The following is a 7841-nucleotide window of genomic DNA, read 5'->3' on the forward strand; positions in this document are numbered from 1 at the left end:
CCTGGCCACATCTGTCCTCAACAACTTACTATCATCCTTCCTGGACACACTTGCTCCTCTCTGTATGTGCAGAATCAGGCCTCGCCTGCTACAACCCTGGCAAACAGATAACACCAGAGGTCTCAAGAGATGCAGCCATGCTTTTCAGCGAGTGTGGCATAAAACTAAATCCCTGCAAGACTTCACCCTCTACAAATTCACCCTTCTGAAAAACAACTCCAGCCTCCACTCTGCTAAACAAACCTACTACAACTCTCTCACCAAAACCCTCTCATTCAATCCTCATCAACTCTTTCTACCCTTAATTCCTTACTTCATCCCTCACTGCCTTCACCGACCACCTTACTTACTGCCCAGGAGACTGCCAGTCATTTCAAGAACAAGATCAACACAATTCAAGATGAAATCTCCAGTGTCAAGCTTCCTCCTCCAACCAACATACCAGATCCAACACCACACTCAATACTCTCCTCTTTTTGACCCTATTACCACCAAGGAGGTCACCAAACTCTTTTCTGAGGCTCCTCTCACCACCTGTCCCCTCACATTATTGTGGCCCCCTTCCTGCTCTATCATAAACTCTCTAACCCACATCTTCAATCTCTCTCTCCACCGGTACCTTTCCCTCTCTACTCAAACATGCACTGGTTACCCCCAAAAAACCCTCGGTGGACCCCACCTGTTTGAATAACTTAAGGCCCATCTCCCTGCTCCTGCTTGCCGCCAAGCTTCTTGAGCGCCTTGTCCACAAGTGTATGAGTTGCCACCTCAGCAACAACAACCTTCTTGATCCCCTACAGTCTGGCTTCTGCCCACAACATTCCACTGAAACTACCCTACTAAAACTCACTAATGACCTACTAACTGCTAAAACCAATGGCCATTACTCCATTAGACCTTTCCGCTGCCTTTGACACAGTTGACCACCTGCTCCTTCTCAGTAAATGCCACTCTCTTGGCCTCTGTGTCTCTGCTCTTTTCTGGTTCTCCTCTTACCTTTTCTTCTTTTTTCTGTTGGGGTACCCCAAGGCTCTGTCCTTAGGCCCCTCCTTTTCTCTCTCTGCACCTCCTCCCATGGCTTTTAATACCACCTCTACGCTGATGACACCCAGATCTATCTCTCTACTTCCCAGCTCACCCCCTTGATTTCCTCACGTATCACAAATTTACTTAGCGACATATCAGTATGGATGCCACACCACTTCCATAAACTCAATCTTTCTAAAGCCGAGCTTGTAATATTTCCTCATCCCTGATCCCCAACTCATGACTTTACCATTAAGATCAACAGCACAACCATTGGTCCCTCCAATAGCCAGCCAGCCAATAGCTAGCCAGTGTTCTTTTTATTTATTTTTTTTGGACCCACACTGACTATAAAGCACCATGGGGGTAGCAAAACATGCAGTCTCCAAGATCTCTCAGTGTCTTTACTCACAAGGCCCAAGGACAGAATGGTAGGTTCCTTCCAATATTCCAAGTGACACCCTCCAGTGACACCAGACAATCTTTGTCAGACAGCTTCCCTCAGTCAGTGTACTGTAGAACCAGGGTCTCTCCAACTGTAGGCTCTCAGTTTGTCCACCTGAGGCCACATTGCAGCAGTTGCCAGGCAAGGCAAGTGTGCCTCCAGCCTGGCTTGGTGCAATCCTCTCCAGGAAAGATCTTGAGCCCATGTGCTCACAGAACATAAATACCAGCTAACACCTATGGTGTTTTGTCATATTCATTCCATAACAAACCGATTTACATTTACTGCTGCATGTTTCTAAAAACATGCAGCCTTTTAATTATAATGATAAAGCAGCCTCTGTTCAGAGTATTTTCATTGGCTGAATGCAACCCTAACAACATAATTAATGATAGAGCTACTTGTTGAATTAATTTATGTAGAGCTACTGCCAAATGCACTTAATTATATGTAATCAGTTCATTTTAGATGCGTTAATCGCGGTCTTTCTTGCATTAAAGGTCTGAATTAGAAAAGGACTGGCAGCAGACCCAGTTGATTGTTGACATAGAGATTAGGTAAAAAAATGACAGCAATTTTGATTTCCATACATTCCATTTACTTTAATCTAAATCTGTGAATCTGCTTTCAGATTAACACACCCCAAAAAAAACATGTTGATGCATAGACAAAATATGAGATACCAAAATGGTACATGATTACTTCTAATTAAATTGTTTTTTCTATGTATTTTGTAAAGGATAGAAACAATGTAGTATGGCTTAACCTTGAAGATATATGCATTTATATACATTTTAGAAATAGTTGGTAACATGCCCATTTTTCACTTGGGAGATGTACATAGTAAAGCACTTAGTAAAATTATGCAACACATTCTCCAAGAAAGTAAAAGTTCTTTTATTATGAAAGGTAATATGTTAAGTGTATACTTTTTTACCTACTTATTGTTATCTGAAAAGTATATTTATTTCTTTGTGATCAGGGAAATGGGAAATATTGATTATGAGTATTCCATATTAACATCTTTCACCCTGCAGATGATGACGTGTAAGCAGGAGGAGCATCTTTGTGTTAAGCTTGGTATACAGAGGCCGAAAATTGTCAGAAAATGGTAGGAACCGTCTGACCTTTGGCCCCTGTGTACAGCTGTCTGTTATGCAAAAGCTGGTCTTACAATTGGCATGCTGTAAACCCAGCATCCAATCAGCGCTGGCAGCCAATGTCTGCGAGCATTATTCAGTGTGTCCTGGCAGACGGGCAGTCCCTCTTCCAGAACATGAAGGCACAGTGGAGGACATCTCTGCACTGACATTGCTTGTGTTAGTACAGTGATCTCTCAGTTTTTTTTGTTCAGTTCACTAAGTACACAAAGTCCGAATATCAGCTGGTTCAGCAGGAACTGGCCGACATTAGGACCGTGCGTACAGCTGTCCTCCCGACAGAAGCAGGTCTAAGCACCGACTTTTGTCGAAGAAACAAGCTGGAAAACCAGCATCTGATCAGTGCTCATAGAAAATGGCTATGAGTCCTGATTACTGTGTTCTGTTGGGGTTGGGAGTACCCCTCTCAGAACACAATAGCACAATGGGAGAGATGGCTGTGCTAACATACTAACCCAAGCCCACTGGGTTGAACAAAATAAAACTTAAAGTTTGCACCAGGCTTTACTTGATGGATCACCAGGTGGTAATAAAACACAAATCAAACTAACACAGTTTCCAGTTTATTTGAGTAGTAGTGTGATCGCTCCGTACTGTGCTTGGGTATGGTTCAGCATACCATTCTTGGGACTGCTTGGAAGAAGTGGCCTGGGGTACAGTTCAGTTGGACTCTGGCATGGTGTGATTACTAATTGTGCTTGAGAACAGAAATTTCATAGATCACAGAGAATTTGCAGAGCTGATGATGTAAGGGTGCTTGAGCCCAGCATGGGTGTGGAGAAGGGGGACAATCATACTTGGGCACAGTAGAAGGCAACCGTACCTAGTATGAGTGCATTGTTATTTCTACACCCCTGTCCTCAGCTACTGCATCTTTTAAAATGCTTTAATACGTTCACAGATGACAAAAAAAAGAAAGGGAAATTATTCAGAATAAGATGGATAATGTTGAGGGGACATTTGTAGATAATTGCTACTAAAATCATAGTATATTTTTAAATTAAAACACATGAACATTGCAATAGTACACCGTAAGTAAGCAGTTGTAAATATGTAGCTGCTTATGCTTAGCCTTAAACATTACACTTAACAGTCAATTATAGCAAATAATCTTTGGAGCTCATCAGCACAGACATTTTCCTTTGCATTACAGACTATGTCCATGTCACATCTTTTTTTCGAGAGATTCAGTCATCTTCCTGCATGACCACATCATACTTCCAGTGCCAGAGGTTGTCTGATCCGTCCGGTTCAAAAATAAACTCCTATCAGAAAACACTCAATTTAGTCTTTTTTTTTAATCAAACAAAAAAAAAGTACTTTGAGCTTGAATTTTGAAAATGTAATTATCAACTCATTAAGCAGAATAGATTATTTTTGCATTATACAGTATGGTGTTGTTTACTTTGCTTGCAAAGCTACGTTTATTATGGTTGTTGGTGACAATGCAACCCTATTTTGTTTATTTAAAGTAAAATTCCAGCCTAAGCCAGGCTATAGATGGATCAAACGTTGGTCAGATCAGAAGGAATCTGCTGAATTTCGATCCACCTATGGGTAGGCTGGTTGTACTGACGTTGATTGGGAAAATTGCATAATATATTGCTTGCTTATTACTGACTATGTTTAAAAACATTCCCTCTCCCATTTCTGATATTTATCCTGCCTGCTCTAGGTAAAAAAAGTAGTGTGTACTTACATATACTGCTCAAAAAAATGAAAGGAACACTTTTTAATCAGAGTATAGCATCAAGTCGATTAAACTCCTGGGATATTGATTTGGTCAGTTAAGTAGCAGAGGAGGTTGTTAAACAGTTTAAGATTCTTTGATGTTAATGAAATTAACAGGTGCCCTAGATGGGCAACAGTGAGATGACCCCCAAAACAGGAATGGTTTTACAGGTGGAGGCCACTGACATTTTTTTCCCTACTCATCTTATCTGACTGCTTTTCACTAGTTTTGCATTTGGCTAGGGTCATTGTCACTACTGGTAGCATGAGGTGATACTTGGACCCTATGGAGGTTGCACAGGCAGTCCAACTCCTCCAGGATGGCACATTAATATGTGTCATTGCCAGAAGGTTTGCTGTGTCTCCCAGAACAGTCTCAAGAGCATAGAGGAGGCTCCAGGAGACAGGCAGTTACTCTAGGAGAGCTGGACAGGGCCAAAGAAGGTCCTTAAACTATCAGCATGACCAGTATCTGCTCCTTTGTGCAAGGAGGAACAGGATGAGCACTGCCAGAGCCCTACAAAATGACCTCCAGCAGGCCACTAGTGTGAATGTCTCTGACCCAACAATCAGAAACAGACTTCATGAGGGTAGCCTGAGGACCCGAAGTCCTATAGTGGGCCCTGTGCTCACTGCCCGGTACCATAGAGCTCGATTGACATTTGCCATTGAACACCAAAAGTGGCAGGTCTACCACAGATTAGAGCAGGTTCAGCATGAGCACATGTGACAGACATGAAAGGGTCTGTAGAAGCCATGGAGAACGTTATGCTGCCTTTAACCATTTTGGTGGTGGGTCAGTGATTGTCTGGGGAGACATATCCATGGAGGTGCGCACAGACCTCTACAGGCTAGACCAGGGGTGGGCAAACTTTTTGACTTGAGGGCCGCAATGGGTTCATATATTGGACCCGGGGGCCGGACCAAGAGTAGATGAATGATGTGTATGTGTCATCCATAGTAAGTATACTAATATTCCCCCATAGTAAGCATAGTAATTAATCCCCCATATAGTAATTCCTCCCCCATAGTAATTCATCCCCCATATAGTAATTCATCCCCCATATAGTAATTCATCCCCCATAGTAATTCATCCCCCATATAGTAATTCATCCCCCATATAGTAATTCATCCCCCATAGTAATTCATCCCCCATATAGTAATTCATCCCCCATAGTAATTCATCCCCCATATAGTAATTCATCCCCCATAGTAATTCATCCCCCATATAGTAATTCATCCCCCATATAGTAGTTCATCCCCCATATAGTAATTCATTCCCCATATAGTAATTCATCCCCCATATAGTAATTAATTCCCCATATAGTAATTCATCCCCCCTATAGTAATTCATTCCCCATATTAATTCATCCCCCATATTAAGTCCCCAAGTCCCCCCTGTGTCAATTCACTTACCTTTGCTCCGCGCGTTCCTCTCGCCGTGTTCCCGCGCCGTTCCGGTGTAGCATGAAAATCTGTCTCCTATGAGGATCTGTCCCCCTCGACGTATCTGCGCATGTACCAGTTTCAGGCATTAGCAGCCGATCGGCGATCTCCGGCACATGCACAGATACGTCGAGGGGGACAGATCCTCATAGGAGACAGATTTTCATGCTACACTGGTCTTCAGGGTGGACTGTGAGAGGAGCCTAGCGGGAGCCTAGCTCCGCGGGCCGGATTAAAAGGTCCGCCGGGCCGTATACGGCCCGCGGGCCGTAGTTTGCCCATTGCTGGGCTAGACAATGGTACTCTGACTGCCTTTAAGTATCAGGATGAAATGTTTGGACCCATTGTCAGACCCTAAGCTGGTGCAGTGGGTCCTGGGTTCCACCTGGTGCACAACAATGCTCAGCCTCGTGTGGCGAAAGTATGCAGGCAGTTCCTTAAGGATGAAGGAATTGATACCATTGAATGGTCCCCTAGCTTGCCTGAACTAAATCCAATAGAACACCTCTGGGATATCATGTTTCGGTTCATTCGACTCCTCCAGGTTGAACCTCAGACTGTCCAGGAGCTCAGTGATGCCCTGGTCCAGATCTGGAGGGAAATACCCAAGGACACCATTCGTCATCTCATTAGGAGCATTCTCTGATGTTGTCAGGCATGCATACAAGCACGTGGGGGCCATACAAACTACTGAGTACCATTTTGAGTTGCTGCAATGAAATTTCAGCAAAATGGACTAGCCTTCTGCATCATTTATTCACTTTGATTTTTGGGGTGTCTTTGAATTCAGTCCTCTGTAGGTTGATAATTTTCATTTCCATCAAATGATGGGGCATCCTTACATTCCTAACACATTACCCAGTCCATATCAGTATAGATATCCAGCATGATATTTTTCCCCATTGAGATCTGATGTTTTTTCAAAGTGTTTCTTTAATTTTTTTGAGCAGTGTATTTTTAGTAAGTCTACTTTGGTTCAATCACATGATTGCCTGTGTCAGTGAGTGGTGGCTGCAGGGGAGAGGAGGGAGTGCTTGACAATGACTGTGGATTCCGGAAGCTATGGCGTCATTTGTAGGCTGTTATGTCCCAGCCATTTATTTAAAAATAAAGAAGCGCCATCCCATAGTTAAGTGGGATATATAGAGCGAAATTTGCAGTGTTCAATTCATTTATCCCCTCTGTTGGATTTTTGCCACTCAACCAGCACCACAGACTATAGTTGGCAGGGCTGTTTAGTGTATTCTGATGGTGGGGAAGTCTCCTTGCTATCAGAATACCTGAGTATTTAGTTTTGTATATTATTTATAACCAAATCTTACATTACATTATATCAAGTGTATGTACTTGAGAACATCTTGAATTCATTGTTTAGCAATAGAAGACAACTTAAAAATCTTACAGTATTAATGCAAAGGGAGAAGAAAAATCATTCTGGAAAGATTACTGAAACCCTGAGGCTAAATCAGTTGTAATATTTGCTGGACCATCTTATTGGCAGAAACAAACATCTCTCACATTGTAAATCTTGCACAATGCCAGTTAGAAAATCTGTAATATTTCAAGAACCACAATACATACCCACTTTTATTTGTGATACTGTGTCCTAAAGGTTCCAGAATCCTGTGTAATGTTCTGGGCCATGGGCCATAATCAGGGCCTTCTCATGTGGTGATTCCATGAAGATGAGTATGTTGGCGTCAGCAAAGCAAAAATCTCCACAGCTGCTTTTTTCCATCTTGTTGTGGTGAAAGTCTCTATGTGTTCTTGTTTTCTTAAGAATTAAAAGAATATGGAGTGGAAAGCATCATTTAATAACTTCAATACACACAGACATGATATCTCAAGATGCCAGACCTATTTGTCAAGCATATAATGAAAACAGAATCAACCAGAGGTCCTCAAGTTGAACACAGCCAATACAGATAGTAAAACGTATTTATGAAAATCATAAAGGTATTAAGGGATGTCAGAATCTTAAAATTGCCATCAAAGTTTGAAATCCCCAGAGAATGCACTCCTGTAATTGGCTG

General features: G+C 42.4%; 1 long non-coding RNA gene across 1 annotated transcript; it reads right to left on the reverse strand.

Moving 5' to 3' along the window:
• Positions 1 to 2344: 2344 nt before the first annotated feature.
• LOC149458444 (uncharacterized) lies at positions 2345 to 7576 on the reverse strand. The gene is made up of 2 exons (XR_016313434.1): positions 7390 to 7576; positions 2345 to 3896 (listed from the first exon to the last, which is right to left on the reverse strand). It is a non-coding gene; the product is annotated as an uncharacterized LOC149458444 (long non-coding RNA).
• Between the last annotated feature and the right edge of the window lie 265 nt (positions 7577 to 7841).

This window comes from Staurois parvus, unplaced genomic scaffold (assembly GCF_062004578.1).
Source record: "Staurois parvus isolate SC_StPar_1 unplaced genomic scaffold, SC_StPar_1.0 ptg000287l, whole genome shotgun sequence".
Lineage (NCBI taxonomy): Eukaryota > Metazoa > Chordata > Amphibia > Anura > Ranidae > Staurois > Staurois parvus.